General features: G+C 45.6%; 1 protein-coding gene across 4 annotated transcripts in view; it reads left to right on the top strand.

Moving 5' to 3' along the window:
* LOC143824094 (potassium voltage-gated channel subfamily A member 1) overlaps positions 1-16294 on the top strand; it is a 148783-nt gene that overhangs the window by 113183 nt on the left and 19306 nt on the right. The window contains exon 1 of one of the 4 annotated variants that reach the window (XR_013226687.1): positions 11361-11788. The exons of the other annotated variants lie outside the window; for them this stretch is intronic. The gene's annotated coding sequence lies outside the window, so the exon portion shown is untranslated. Of the gene's footprint in view, positions 1-11360; positions 11789-16294 lie in introns of those variants that run through there. 4 annotated transcript variants of the gene reach the window in all.

Below are 16294 nucleotides of genomic sequence, written 5' to 3'. Positions count from 1 at the left end.
TCTCGGAAAATGAAAAGGGTTTTGAATAACAGCAGCCTCTTGTAAATATTAGGGGTACTTTGCTGACTATTCCTGACTACAGTCATTTTAAGGGATTCAGGAGAAGGCCAGTGACTGTATCTGTTGCGAATCCTTTGTGGATGGCTGCATTTGTTGAGAGCTCTTTGCAGAGTCACTGATGGGCTCTCCTTTGAAGCACCAGCCTTTTAAGTTACCAGTCTGTTCACTTGGGGAAATTTAACATGTGGGTGTAAAAGGATTGTGTTTTGGTCTGTGATGACGGAAAAGCTATCAGAGATTTTCTTCCAAATTAACAGTGAGTGTGTCCGAAGGGCACATCTCCTTGTATGCCATTCCCACAAAAGGGCCTTGTGCAGGAGACCTTCCTTGTGCGTCGTGGTCTCTGAAAACACTATTAATGAATTATGAAAAGGTATACTGAAAAAAGTTCCCTTACCATACCCATATGATTTATGGTGACCCCAGCCAAGGGACTTTCAAGGCCGTGGGCAGCAGAGACTTACCAAAGCCGCCTTTTGGTGGGATGGAGGGCGGGATGGAAGGACACGGCATGGGTGGCTGGGTGCTGCGTCACCGGGCATGCTGCAGGTGGCGGCGCACTCGGTGTGCAGGGGGCAGGGCCAGCAGTGCTGCTATTTATAGTGCCATGTGCTGGTCCCCGGCCTCTTCACCAGCGACCCCAGCAAGGGGCTTTCAAGGCAAATGAGGAGCAGAGGTGGCCTTCCCCTGCAGAGTCTTCCTTGGTGATCTTTCTTCCAAGTTCCAACCTTACTTAGCTTTCGAGTTCTGATGAGATTGGCCTGTACCATGCAACCTTATCTCCCTTTCTGCAGTCTTCCTTGAATGGTCACTATTCTGCACACATTGGATAATGCACTTTCAATGCACTTTAGAAGTAGATTTTCCTGTTTTGCACAGGAAAAGCCAGCTACAGAAGCACCTCGAAAGTGCTTTATCCAACACATCCGGAATGAGTTTTCTGTGTTCCCTACAAGTCCGTAAGCTAGGCTGCTGGTATGCAAAGGGATGCGTTGAATGTTCTTGACTGAGATCTAAGCAAGCTTCGTGCAGACTTTTGTGCGTATAGAACAATCAGGCTTTAAAAACCTTGGTGCTGTTTATTTCCTGGGCACATAAAGCCGTGATCCTGCTGCCTAAGAGTTGGAGGACACGATCCAATCGGAGCTACACCCTCCCTACTGATTCACTAAGATAAATTGGACACAAGCTTAAATCTCTTCCGTAGAATCAGTAATGAGGAGGAAGTGATTATCTTTGGCCAGAGTGTGTTCTAGCTTTCCGCCCGCCCGCCCCCCCCAATCCCTGTACAGCACTCTGGTGCTTTAAATGAATCTAAACCTGCTTTTCCAGCCCTGAACCTGAGAGGACAATTTATTTTAGATGAATACATTTAGAATTCCGGAAGGCAAGCCGTGCTAACCGAGATTTTTGTGTCACCTTAAAACAGTAGTGTTGCTTGGTGCATCGTTGTGGGTGGGAATCCAAAGCTCCATTTCACAAGCTCCCATATATTAGAGCAGGGGTAGTCAAACTGCGGCCCTCCAGATGTCCATGGACTACAATTCCCAGGAGCGAATGCTGGCAGGGGTTCCTGGGAATTGTAGTCCATGGACATCTGGAGGGCTGCAGTTTGACTACCCCTGTAATAGAGAAAGGCTCCTTCTGCTTGAAGAAAGTCCCTTTGCTACTGGGATAGTTCCTTGGATCCAATCCCTATGGGTTGGTTTTGTATATTGTTAAGTCTAAGAAGACTCCCTGCTTGTTTACAGATCCAAATAAGGGATCTTAAGGATATGCTCTCAAACTGAATGTTGCTTACCAGATAATGCTAATAGCATGCTAGGGTTATTGTCCAGAGGAGAATAATGATATACTGGTAAAACCAAATAGTAAGAAAGGCCATACATTAAAAATGTTCTATGGGTAAGCATTGTGGTAGAGCATCTGCTTGGCGTCCAGAAGGTCTCAGGTGCAATTCCTGGCATCTCCCATTAAAAAGATCAGGTAGGAGGTGAAGCGAAAGACCTTGGGCAGCTGCTGTTGGTCAGAGTAGGTAATGCTGACCCTGGTAGACCAATGAGGTGACTCAGTGTAAGGCAACATAAATTTGTGTTCAGAAGCCAAGACACAGAAGCCTTTTCCACACTTAACTGCAATGAAAATTCAACCCTGTATCAAAGGCAGTTGAAAAATTAAATGGGAAGCAGAATTGCCGTTAATTTGCTCCTGTAAATTTTCCTCTGAATTCTGATTGATGGATTTTGATGTTATTCTGTTACTTCCTAGATATTTCTGAAGATGTGAGTACTAGCTGAATATTAAGCAGATTTATTCAAGGTATAAGCTACGAAAGCTTGTATCTGTTTCCATTGGCTGCAGAGGAGAGGACACGCAGTAATGGGTTTAAATTACAAGTACAACGATATAGGCTAGATATCAGGAAAAAAAATTTCACAGTCAGAGTAGTTCAGCAGTGGAATAGGCTGCCTAAGGAGGTGGTGAGCTCCCCCTCACTGGCAGTCTTCAAGCAAAGGTTGGATACACACTTTTCTTGGATGCTTTAGGATGCTTAGGGCTGATCCTGCGTTGAGCAGGGGGTTGGACCAGATGGCCTGAATGGCCCCTTCCAACTCTATGATTCTATGATTCTGTAATTCTATAAAGAAGTGTGCATGTACGTGATTAAATCTTTGTTGCACTTTAAGGTGCTGCTAGACTCAGACTTTGTTCTGTTGCTTCAAACCAACACAGCTACCTTCCTGAATCCATTCATCAGATGTTTGACATCTGTGACTTGCATCCAATTCTATTTGATTTCAGTACTTGACGCTTAATATATGCTGGTTTTTGATAACTGGTATGCAATGATAATTTTAGTAATGGACACTTGGACATTTGTGAGATTATATATTTGATGTCTGCAAAATGAAAACTATGGGAAGTATAAGTTCATTCACTTACAATGCAGTCATTCATATAAGTATATGCTGTAAACTGCGTTGAGCTCAAAGATGCTGTTGAAGCGGTTTTATCTATCTTTGTCAGGCATCACACTTCCCAGATTAAAACATTGCAATATTTTGGGAAAGATGATATTTGTAGGTTGTATACCAAAGCAAACACTTTCTCTCCATTAAATAGCATGAAATATTAGTGCAGGGCAAATTTTCCTTATGCTGCTTTCTTTTTTTAAACAGGCAGGCAGAAATGCAAAGTGAAGCATTCCCCGGCATGAAGATTTATTGGCAGGAAAAGCATTATCAGTTGCGTTTTGGCCTGTCATGCAGCTCTTAAAAGGACAGAAGCCTTTCAGTAAAATTGGCAACCCCATATGGCTTGAATCAAGAGTGAAGCAGCAATTTGAGCCGAGGCTGGGATTTTTTGCAATAAAAAATTTGGCAGTCTCACAAAGAACCCATAGCCTTAAGTAGTTTTTCAGAGAGTGTCTAGATTAAGAAGGGCAAAGGTGGTTGGCCATGTGGCACAAGACCCATCTGTGATCCAGTTGGCTTAGGATCATCCACGTGACTGGTCTAGGAAGTATTACCTTCACATTCAGTTGGTTGTGTTTGCCCTCAGTGGCCATCAGGTATCTGAATCTGATTGCTTAGATAGTTACGTGTAAGGATCTAGCACTGTCTTGGTCCCTGATTGTCTGGAAGAAGAAAGAAGGCCTAACCAGTCTTCCTTCTGTCCATGTTAGATAATGCACTTTAGAAGTAGATTTTCCTGTTTTGCACATGAAAAATCCAGCTGCAAAAGCACATTGTGTGCGGAATGGGCCCAGTGCAACATAATGACACTGACACAGGGGGAAAGAAGGGGGGAAGTCTGAAGAAGGGGAACATTAAGAGAATTTTAGGGAAATAAATTGCTTACACCTTGAATAAAACTCAGTTGGTCTTAATGGTGCCATTGGACTCTAACTTTGTTTTTCAGATTATCGTTTGAAAACGTGTTTGAGTCCAGGCTCAGTTAATGCTCACATTATATTGCAGGAAACAGCGTCTATGAAAATTATTTCAAAATTATGTATTAATTACACGGCATAGAATAGTATAATCCAGGGGTAGTCAAACTGCGGCCCTCCAGATGTCCATGGACTACAATTCCCAGGAGCCCCTGCCAGTAAATGCTGGCAGGGGCTCCTGGGAATTGTAGTCCATGGACATCTGGAGGGCCGCAGTTTGACTACCCCTGGTATAATCCCTCCCACTGCCATGAGTAAGAGCACAAAAGACTCCTGCTGAATAAGACCAAAGGTCTATCTAGTTCAGCATCCTTTCTAGTCAGATGCTAATTAGGAGGTTCCAAAGAAGGGCATGAATAATAGATTTGGGGCTACAGATGCAGATATGAATTTGCTACACGCAAAAAGCTGAATTCCTGTAGAGCTGATCTCACACTTGGTTCGTTTTCTTCCCACTTCTGATTCTCGGTGTAATTCTTAACACTCTTTTATGTCCTGTGCTGCATGCACTTATCACAGTTACAATAAACGTAACATTTCAAAATATTTTTAAAAGGAAGGTGTCAGCATGTCACCTGATTGGAGTGGGAGCCAACTGTATTGGCAGTAAAGAGTTAGCATCAATTCATACAACAATTATCCTCCTTCCTTGTAGCCTATGGCCTTTGGGATCATGCCACAGGCTGGTCATCTCCAAAGGGGTGATACCAGTACTTCCTTTGTTTTTTAAAAGTGCTGGTACTCATATGTCCACCAATTCCCCCATAAGGAGTTGGGTGAGCCCCCCAAAAGATGCCAATACTCACTACTTTTACCATTGCAGAAAAGACCTTGTTAATATCAAAGAGAATCATTCTTTTGGATTGCCCTTTCTGGTTGGACATAAGAATTCCTTAATTGTTTTTCCTCCTTGTATTATGTATTAGCGTTTGGGGATACAGAGATAGGATAGGAGTTGGCCAGATAAGTGGAAGTGAAGTCTGCCTTCCCTCCATTCTGATTCATCTCTTAATCAGCAGTATTGGGAGTGCCCTGCTAGCGATTCATTAGCCCTTAAAGCGCTGTTGTTAATGCCAGGTTAACCTGGATGAGGGGAGCTGAACTGGCCTGTCTCAGTGAAAATTCGTTGGACGAACCAAACTCCTACCTTTTCTCATTGAGTTTCTAGGTGCAGTACAAGCCTAGATTCAATGGTGGAGGGAGAGGAATGGGTGTCGTCATTCTGTTGGGCTTCTGTAGCCATCCCCAGGACCGTTTATGCACTGGAGGTTTCATGGTGGGCTGCAGTTTGGAGTTTTAGTCATGGCAGGTTGCTCCACCTCTTCCTGCACCCACATGGGGGAACATTTGGCCTGGTGCACCTGATCAGCCCCAGATCTGTGTTCCTGACAGGGGAGGTGGGGCAGTGAAGTTCCCAGTGCATAAACGGTCCAGGTGACCTGTTGGTTAGACCTCCAATTTTGATCATATGTACTCAGGTTGGGGCCCTGTCCGGTATAGCCCAGTCAAGCCCAATTTTGTCAGATCTCGAAAGCTGAACAGGGTTGACCCTTGGATGAGAGACCTCCGGGGATACCGAGAGGCAAGCGGGGGCAAACCTCCTCTGAATGTCTCTTGCCCCGAAAACCATATAGGGTCACTATAAATCAGTTTTGATTTGATAGCACCTTTCCACCACCACACTCGGTTTGTGGATGCTGGACAGGTTAGAAGTTCTGCCCCTCTTTGACAGTTCTTCCTTCTGGACACAATACTAAAACTATTCCCTTCAGTTCAAATACGTGGGAGCATTCACTGTTTGATTACTGCTATTTATTTATTTTAAACACTAGATTTAAAGCCCATTTCACTTGGAAATGAAATGGGCGCTAGATGGCCTGGGAGAAGGGCCACCCCCCACCAGAGGCTCTCTCGAGCCTTCTCCCGGCCAGCGGACAAACACAGAGCCATACAAACAAGGAGGGGGGCTAATAAGAGTTACTGAGGGAACGCCAAACAAGCAAACAAATCTTCACCTGCTAGCAGAAGACAACATCAGAAGGATAGAGATGAATCTCCCTGGGGACGGTGTTCCAGCGTTTAGATATAACCGAGAGTGCCATTTCTTGGGTTGCTACCTGTCTAGCTTTGGACATCTGAGGCATATGAAGCAGGGCCTCCGAAGATGAGTAGAGAGCTTAGGTAGGTTCCTATGGGAGTCAGCAGACCTTCCGCTGTGCAGGCCCCAGGCCATAAAGAGCTTTACAGTGAAATAACTGGACGTAAGCAATTATTTATATCCTATTTGATGTAAAAGGTTCATCAACTTTTTAGATTTGACATGTAGATTTACAGCTCCTTGAAGCCTCTCACCTTAGTCTGTATCAGTTCATTTGGACCAGTTTCTTGGTTCCTTCAAACAACGATATAGGCTAGATATCAGGAAAAAAAATTTCACAGTCAGAGTAGTTCGGCAGTGGAATAGGCTGCCTAAGGAGGTGGTGAGCCCCCCCTCACTGGCAGTCTTCAAGCAAAGGCTGGATACACACTTTTCTTGGATGCTTTAGGATGGTTAGGACTGATCCTGCGTTGAGCAGGGGGTTGGACTAGATGGCCCGTATGGCCCCTTCCAACTCTATGATTCTATGATTCTATGATCATTATTTTAATTAATTTGTTGCAACACTTGGCCAAAGCCCTGCCATCTTGTGAGCCATGGGATTTCCTTCATAAAGAAACTTGTCTTCCATTTTCTCTGAAAGGATCTGAAATAGAGAAACCGTGTTTGTGTGTGTGTGTGTGTGTGTGTGTGTGTGGAAACAGGGATCTTGGGAATGTTTTCTAGCACAGAGCTGGGTCCAGCTGCAACTCTTTAGGTGTGTTTAATTGTTAATACTGACAGCCAACATATAAGAGCAGAGGAATATAGCTGCATATTTGTACAGTCGCATGTAGTCTGAAACAAAAAAAGTCCCTCTTAAATGACCGTCTGCTGATAAAATCAAAAACATTACATGCTCACTGATGGGACATTTTAGAAGTCATTTTTTTCCCACAGGGTCACCATAAGTCAGAAGTGACTTCATGGCGCTTAAGGGACATGCATGCAGCGAAATGTCTGTTTCAGGCATACTGGTTTGGTGTGGGATTTCAAATAGACGTGTATTTTCTAGCAGGAGTTTCTGACTAACACTGCATTTGTACACTTAAATGCAGAATTAACCTGAGCCACATAACCAGAGCAGACTAAAGGTTTATTCTTATTGCCATGATAAACAACTTGCTGATTTGACAGCAGGTTGTCCCTGGCTGGGTATCAGATACCGTAGCAAGCTAGGAAACACCTCTGTGGCCACTGGGTGCATTTCAGAAGAGCCTGCCACGAGCATGAAACGGTATGGTTTATTCCCAGGGAAATTAGATTTGATGGCAGTCCAAAGTTAAGGATTTCTAGGCTGGTAGAATAAGAACAGAATGTGATCGTATCCATTATCCTGAGACGTCCTCCCTAGAGAAAGATGCCAAGTTGCATCGTGATCTCTTCTTAATGCCAAGATTGAGGAGTATGCTCTGCTCACATCTTATTTCCTTTCATAGGATTTATTTTCGGGGTTTGGTAACAAACTCTAGTGTTTAAGAATAGTTGTTGTTGTTGTTTTTTTAAAAAAAGAAGAAGAAGAAGAGTTGGTTCTTATATGCCGCTTTTCCCTACCCGTAGGAGGCTCAAAGCGGCTTACAGTCACCTTCCCTTTCCTCTCCCCACAACAGACACCCAGTGAGGTGGGTGAGGCTGAGAGAGCCCTGATATCACTGCTCTGTCAGAACAGTTTTTATCAGTGCTGTGGCGAGCCCAAGGTCACCCAGCTGGCTGCATGTGGGGGAGCGCAGAATCGAACTCGGCATGAGTCCACACTCCTAACCACTACACCAAACTGGCTCTCCAAAAGGATGGTCTCCCACCACTACACCAAAAGGATGGTCTCCCATTCCAGCGTTTGCTTAGCCTAGTTCCATAGAGTTTTCTCTTCCGGCTTTCAGGCTGTATGAATGTAGATTTGTGTGGGGGTGGTGTTTTTTTGTTGGTTGGGTTTTTTTATAATCCCTGTAGTTTTCTCGTATAATTAGAAGGGAGCCGGTGGGCACTCTGTCCAGCCTAATGTACAGCTGACATTGGACTGCTCCTATAAGTGAGCTTAACGTTTTTGAAAGTGCATGCAAATGGAAAATATCCTGGGAGTTATGCCAGAGTAGGATTCTGGGAAGATGAAAACTCGGCTATGAATAGGTAATGTGATGCAAAGGAGTGGACAGGCTCAGAACGGGAGCCAAAAGTGCCATCTTCTGGCCTGCGGACCAGTTAAAGGGTCATGAGTTCTCGTCCCGTGTTATGTCAGAAGCAGATTCGGCCTGCACCTTGGCTTAAAATGCTGGAGAACCAAAGTGTACATGGCTCTAGCAACGTCCTGGATGGAGTTCCCAGTACTCTGGCCCTCTAAAATATGTGGGAGGGGGGCCCTTGGATTGGAGTGGTGGCATCAGGGGAGGGGGTAACCTTTGCTACTGCACTGAAGAAGAAAAAGAGCTGGTTTTAGGGATGCTGCTTTTTACTCCCCGAAGAAGTCTCAAAGCCGCTTACAGTCTCCTTCCCTCCTTCTCCCCACAACACACACCTTGTGAAGTAGGTGAGGCTGAGAGAGCTCTGAGAGAACTGCAACTGACCCAAGGGCACTCAGCTGGCTGCATGTGGAGGAGTGGGGAATTACACCTGGCTCTCCAAATTAGAGGCTGCTACCTTTAACCACTACACCATGCTGGCTGTCATATAATAATAGGAATCGAACTGCAGAAATCTGAACAAAACTTAAGTATTAAGCACAGCGTTTTAGACAAGCAGTTCAATGGTATTTTGTGAAGTTCAATGTCTAGCTTATAGGATTCCTGTTTCCTCTTCTCCTTGCAGTCTCAACTACCTTGTTACTAAAGCAGAGCATGATGCGCCCATAGATGTCTGGGCTCTTCAGAGGAAGGCAGGGGATGTGTTAAGCTCTGGTGCATTGCGAAATCGGGGTGCAGCAGGGACAAGGCCCAGGTGGGAGCCATGAGTCGCAATAACCTGAACCCGCATCTGTTATCTGGTTCAGAGTATAGGGGAAAAAATTGCATTACATTTTTTTTTTAATAAAGAGATTCTCCTACAACTCCCCCCTGTAAGACCCAACAGGATCTGGGCCTGGTTCATCAAAGAGTAACGCAATATCCAGTGACGATGCTATTGGACGTTCTTGTGGGAAAGCTCTTTCCTTTTGTGTTTTTTTTGAAGAATTTAGAATGGGCACCGAAGATCTGTAGAGACAAAGGCCCTTTTGAGGCATATGATTCTCAGGTTGGAGAAATGAGTCATGCCAGTTCTTCTAAAGCAGGATGTTCTATCACTACAGGGTGCTGGTCCTTAAATACTTCCCAAGGATTACATACAAATAATTCACGCATCGCGTATGCATTGTGGCCAGTTACCTAACAGCCATTGTGCAGTATGAATTGTATTCAGAGAATGCCCGCGGAAGGAAGAAAGAATGTTACCGGATGGAGAGGTGAAACACGCAGTAAGATCATACTCTTTGGCTGTCATCCCAAAACTCGTGCACCAAAATAGTGCTCGGAAGGAACAGGCTTTGATTGATACTATATCGGGGAGCATAGAGAGAAGAGCTTTGTTTTTCTATGCCTGTATGCAGACATTATTATGAAGGTATTTTCAAAAAGCATGTGATTCTTTGTTTCCCAAGTCCCCTGCTGCATCAAACCAAGAGTTTGATTTTGATTTGGGTTCTGCTGTTTAAATGGCTGGCTTTCTAAACTGCTGGCATGTGTCATCTTTATATTTTTCATTTTCCCCCATTGCTTCATATTCTGTGGCTTTAAGGGGATTTGTGTTTTCACAGTGCTTTAAATTCGTTTACAATTTTCTTGGTGCTTTGGGAACCACTTTTCTGCTTGAGGGGTGGGAGACCAATGCTCAAAATAAATCTATTCCAAGTTGCTTCTGGGAAGCCCATGGGCAGGAGGGTAAGGGTGCCGAATAATCCCTCTGAACATGACGGTTCTGTTTAGCTGTCTTGGCAAATAGCCATTGATTGACATCTCCTCCATCCTTTGGTTGAAACCAAGTGAGCTATTGCCCATGATTGCCTCTTTTGATAATAAGTTCCATAAGTTATACATTCGATGAAGCATTTCCTTTAATCAGTTCTGAACCTACTGTCAGTTGGCTTCATTGGGTAGTCCCATTTGATGTCTGATATGGGCTGATTCCAGGTCATCAGTGACAGGACAGTCACAATTGCATTGATGGGCAAAGTGCAGGATCTAGACCAGGCTTTCTCTACTGGGGTTTCTTGACAGCCCTGGAAAGGTTTCTTGAATGGGTGGGAATTAATTTTAATATCTTTTTAATTTGTTAAACATTTATCGGGATATGATCATATATGGCCATGTTGACCCAACCACCCCTCCTCCCAAAATGGCCAATGATGGGCCTGGAGATGATGGGAAGGGGAGGGGCTCTGGACAGGTGTATGCAGCTATGCTTCCCAACCATATTTTCAACCAAGCTGTTTCAAATTCCAGAGAACTCGGGTTCCTTGGAGCATTGTCAAGAATTCCTCTAGGGGAAAATCGTTAATGGCTTCTCTGAAAGAGATTGCCCACTGCTACAAAGTTTCTGCTACAATGTGCAGTTGCAAGGAAATATTAGGTGTACAGTCCTTGTTGATACTGGTTAGAGTTAGAAAGATTTGGTTAGAGTTGCAAGCTCCACATTGTGAAATACCTAGAGATTTTCAGGGTGGAGCCTAAAAAGGGCCGGGGTTGGGAGGGACTTCTATGGGATATAATACCCTAGAGTCCGCCTTCCAGAGTGACCGTTTTCTCTGAGTGAACTGATCTTTCTTGTAATAGCAGGAGAGCTCCAGCCACTACCTGGAGATTGGCGCCCAGGTAGGGCTGACAGACCTCTGCTCAATATCCCTGGGACTGTTTTGAGGGTTGAGTCTGGGAAGGGGAGTGTTGCAAATGCTTTGATGCCTCTAGGAATTCCCCCCAATCTCTATTTTTACCATAGAGATTGAGAAAGTTCCAAGAGCATTATAGACACTGTGATGTCACTTCCAGGTGCTCACCCAGATGTGATCTCACAGCACTTGCTCCATTTTTTACCTCCATTGCTCCAGAAATCCAGTGTGGGGAATAGAACATGGGAGTGGGAGGCTGGACAAAAATGGATAGAAAGCTACTGAAATATGGATCCAAGCTCATTGGGTTTTCTTAGAATATAGGTTTCTCAGATCTTTGAATATATAATGGAAGGAATGTATCCTCATGTCCATAAGGGGAGTCTCATAGTATCCAACCATCAGACCTCACTTGCCAGTCTAGAACAGCATTGCTGGTTTGGTAGAGAGTACACAGCATGTTCAAATTCCAGATGAGCCCCAAAGAAGCAGGGAAGTAGAAGATTTCAGCATCTGTTGCTCAAGGAGCAGCATAGGTTTTATAAAAGGTTTGAAAACAGGTCACGTAGCGAATAGCACAAAGCAGATTAATGCTAAACTTGGTAACGGTATACAAATAATTAAAAAGCAGGCCTGTCAGAAAAATGTGCAAGCGGTTGATTGCATCTAATGCATGCAAGAAGAATGCGTTTCTAGAACTGCAGAGCTGGAGAGGAAAGGGCACATTGCAATCCTAAGCAGAGATACTCAGTTCTAAGCCCATGGATGTCAGTAGATCGAGAAGGAGGTAAGTCTGATCCAGGCAACAGCAAACCATCTCTGTTCTTCTCCATCCGTGAAAATCCTGTGTGGTCTCTGTAAGTCAGTTGGGACTTGATGGCATTTCCACAGCACCCTCGGTTTAGGATTGCAGCTTAAGCCCTGCATTGGAAGAGTGCCCCAGGGGTGCTGTGGCTAGAACCTTGGACTATATCCTGGACGGTCCACATCTCTACTTTGCCATGAAACTTACTGAGTAGTCTGGGACCCATCCCTCTTTCCCAGCTGGACCTGGTGGAAGTGCTGGGAATGATTCTCCTTTGCTTGGATAGGCAACTTCATGGGCATAAACCAGCTTCATACGTTCACTGCCCAGAAGCACCTCAGTCTTGTCTGGGTGCAGCTTCAATTTGTTTGGTGCCCTCCGGGTCATGGCTTCCTTCGTACAGCCAACCTGGATAGTCTGCCATTCCGGAGAAACTGAGAGGGGGCAGGGACACTAGTAGGTGTCCCTTACCCTCCTTCATTTATTTTTGTTAGGTGTAATTCGATTTATACACTGTCCCTCTCCAGAAACATGCTTGGGGATGTTTACAACAATAAGTATAAACGCAGCATTAAAACAGATTAAAACGCAGTCTAATTTATCTATTCCTCCCCACCATCTTTCTGTCTTATGTCATGGGGGGGGGGGTGAGCTAGGACAGGAGGGAGGCCCATGTGATGTTCCAGCCACTGTGGCCTCAAACATAGGCCTGATGGAAGAGGGCTGTCTTGCAAGCCCTGCAGAACTTTGACAGGTCCTGTATTTTGACAGGTCTTGTATTTTGACTGGCAGCTCATTCCACTAGGTTGGAGCCAAGGCTACAAAGGCTCTGCCTCTGGTCAAGGTCAAGTGGACCCAGGGACCACCAGTACGTTGGCATTTGCAGCATGCAATGCTCTCTGGGGAACATATTGGGTGAGGCGGTCCCTCAGACTGTGTAGGACTTTAAAGGGTAATATCAAAACACTGAATCTGATCCAGAACTCAGTCAGCAACCAGCGCAGCTGCTGGAGGGCAGGCCGAATGTGTGCCCTCCATGGGGTCCTCATAAGGACCTGGACAGTGGCATTTGGCACCAATTGAAATTGCCAGGTCAGAACCAAGGATAGCGCTGGTTGCCAGTCTGGATGTGACTGCCATGTGGATCACTTTATCTGTTACTTGGCACTGCACAGTTTTCTTCACCCATCTGCCAGAGCTGTTGAGGAATGCGATGTATGAGCCACAGAAAAGTTTCAGAATGTAGGAAGGAGACTTCTTCTTCCTAAGAACTCGTATTCTAACCCAGCCTTCCTCAACTTTTTTACCATTGAGAAATCCCTGAAGGGTTCTTCAGGCTCTGAGGACCCCCAGAAGTGGTGCGATCATGCAGAACATGGTTGGGAAGCATAGCTGTGTATATGCTCCCCAGGCTCCTCCCCTTCCCACCCCATCCAGGCTCATCGTTGGCCATTTTGGGAGCGGGAGGCAGGTTGACATGACGATATGATCATAAAGGTAAAGGTATCCCCTGTGCAAGCACAAGGTCATGCCTGACCCTTGGGGTGACGCCCTCTAGCTTTTTCATGGCAGACTCAATACAGAGTGGTTTGCCAGTGCCTTCCCCAGATATATGATCATATCACCTGTTAAATGTTTAACAATTTTTAAAAAATATATTAAAAATTAATTCCCACTCATCTATGAATCCCTTCCAGAGCCGTTGAAAACCCCCAGGATTTCACAAAACTCTAGGTGAGAAAGCTCATTTGATCATGCATGGACAGCACCTGATGAAATTTCAACATCCAGAATAGGAAAACTTCCACTGGCAGATGGAGGCACCAACACCAGGAAACAAAGAGATTGAGAAGTATAAGCATTATGATCATAAAAATCTAAGAAATACACATTTTATTGCACAGTGCTAAAGGTCAATTAAAAACACTGCATTGAAATCTCAGTAGAAAATAGACAAGAATACTGGGAGTGACACGAAATATGCCCAAATAACAAAACAGCCTAAATCCCAATGCCCCAATGTGCTTTGATCCAAATGGATCTTCTTCACAGGTCAATTACAAATCCACATACATATAAATATCACCTTCTTTTGATACTTCAGTCCAGGAAAGATATACAGAATGGTGTTATAAAAAAAATCAACCTGGTGAGAGCCAGTTTGGTGTAGTAGTTAGGAGTACCAACTTCTAATCTGCCATGCTGGGTTCGATTCTGCGCTCCCCCACATGCATCCAGCTGGGTGGTCTTGGGCTCGCCACAGCACTGATAAAGCTGTTCTGACAGAGCAGGAATATCAGGGCTCTCTCAGCCTCACCCACCCCACAGGGTGTCTGTTGTGGGGAGAGGAATGGGAAGGCGACTGTAAGAACAGCTTTATCAGTGCTGTGGTGAGCCCAAGGCCACTCAGCTGGCTGCATGTGGAGGAGTGCAGAATCAAACCCGGCTCGCCAGATTAGAGGTCCACACTCCTGACCTCTACACCAAACCACTACACCAAAGGAGACCAATGAGCCCCTCAAAGTAGCCAGCCAAAACGTAGCCCTTTTGTAAGCAGCAGACACTGAGCACGTGCTCGCATCTCTCCCTTTGAAATCGGTGGGCCTTCAGTTTGGCTGAATCATGCCAATACTTATTATTCACTGTCAGGTTGCAGGCAGAGTTGTGACTCAGCCTGTGCTGCGCTGTTGTGAGGAAGTGCATGAAATTATATAAGGCGTGATGTCACCACTGAGCATTCAGCCTGGGAAATGGCACTGCAGAAGGAGGGAGCAGATTGCTACCCAGAACGATGTGTTTCTCTGGGAAGCTCATCTTTGAGCATGGAGGAAGAGCACTGATTGGTTTTGAGCCCGGGCTTAGTTCTCCCTTGCTGCGGTTTGGCATCTCTGTTGTCATGCTTCGCTTCGGGGCTGAGCCTGATGCCGCTATGTCTCTGTGGTGGAGATGCTCAGGGAGTTCTCAGGAGGCACACAGGGGTCTGTTTTGGATTTGGACCACGGCACACAGCATGGGGCGGTGGCTCAATAGGCTTGGGGAGGCAGGTGAATTTTGTTGCACCTGTTGATCACTTTGTGTCTGGCCTTACAGCAGAAAGCAGGCCCCTGTATGGTGGGCACTCCCAGCCCACATCTGTTGGGAGTGTCTTCGCCATGGAGTTTGTAAGGAGGTAACCAGTCCTCATGGTGGCAAGTGAGGGGTTCACATGATAGAATGTTCCCTCAAAGGGGGGAAAACAAAGATTCTTATGAATATTCGGTCAGGGAAGAGGCTAGGCTGGAAAATTTCCAAAACTGATTTTCAGTGTGACCGATTTTTAAATAACCCAATCACTTGTTCTCCTGCCTGCCACCTGATACAGTCCAGATACAGGTTGACTGTTTCATCAAGGCCCAAGCCAGCAGGTAGGGATGTGTCTGGAGAAGGGGGTATTTGTTTGACTAGACTTGCTGGCTCTGCATTGGGAAATACATGGAGATTTTGGGGATGGAGCCTGAAGAAAGTCAGGTTTGGGGGGGGGGAACTTCAGTGGGGCACAAAAGCAAAGCAAACCTTCCAAAGCAGCCCTTTCTCCAGGTGAACTGATCTCTGTCACCTAGGGATCAGTTGTGGAAGTCTCCAGCCGCCACCTGGAGATTGGAGACCCTCGGTTTAACCCTTTCCCAAAGGCTGTTCTCCCATTATAAATTGGCTCCCCAAAGCTCCTATTAGCTTTCAAGAGGGAGATGGGAGACTGAGATGGGCTTTCCGGCCACTGAGCTAAGGGCAACTTTGGTGGGTCAGTTCAGAACGGGAAATGGTCCGAGTGTGGGTGTTAATACTTTTCTCTCATCCCCATCGTTGCCATTAACTACTTTAGGTAAAGGTAAAGGTATCCCCTGTGCAAGCACTGGGTCATGTCTGACCCTTGAGGTGACGCCCTCTAGCGTTTTCATGGCAGACTCAATATGGGGTGGTTTGCCATTCCCTTCCCCAGTCATTACCGTTTACCCCCCAGCAAGCTGGGTATTCATTTTACCAACCTCATAAGGATGGAAGGCTGAGTCAACCTTGAGCCGGCTACTGGGATTGAACTCCCAGCCTCATGGGCACAGCTTCAGCTAGCATTTCTGCTGCCTTACCACTCTGCGCCACAAGAGGCTCTTTTCACTACTTTAGTGGCTGCCTTATAATGAAGATCAAATCATCAGGCCATCCTGTTATGAACCCTCTGCCCGCTGCCCCTTGTCTTCAGCCCTGTGAACAGGTTTCTTTTCCATGAAATCAAACCGGTGCAGAATTGCTGTATGTAGTCAGGAAAGCAGTTCTCAAGGCCCTCAGATAGAATGAACAAGGCAGATCTGCCCGTTCCTATGCCTTGATTCCTCAGTGCATTCCCTCAGTTCAGAAATCAAGACATCTCATGAATGTGCTTTTAATTAATCTATTCTCCCCCCCCCCTGCCCCGCCAGTGACTGGAATAGAAAAGAGGTCACAGTCACTTCAGCC

The sequence above is a fragment of the Paroedura picta genome, chromosome 14, assembly GCF_049243985.1.
Source record: "Paroedura picta isolate Pp20150507F chromosome 14, Ppicta_v3.0, whole genome shotgun sequence".
Classification (NCBI taxonomy): Eukaryota; Metazoa; Chordata; class Lepidosauria; order Squamata; family Gekkonidae; genus Paroedura; species Paroedura picta.
This window is presented reverse-complemented; position numbering and strand designations above follow the sequence as displayed.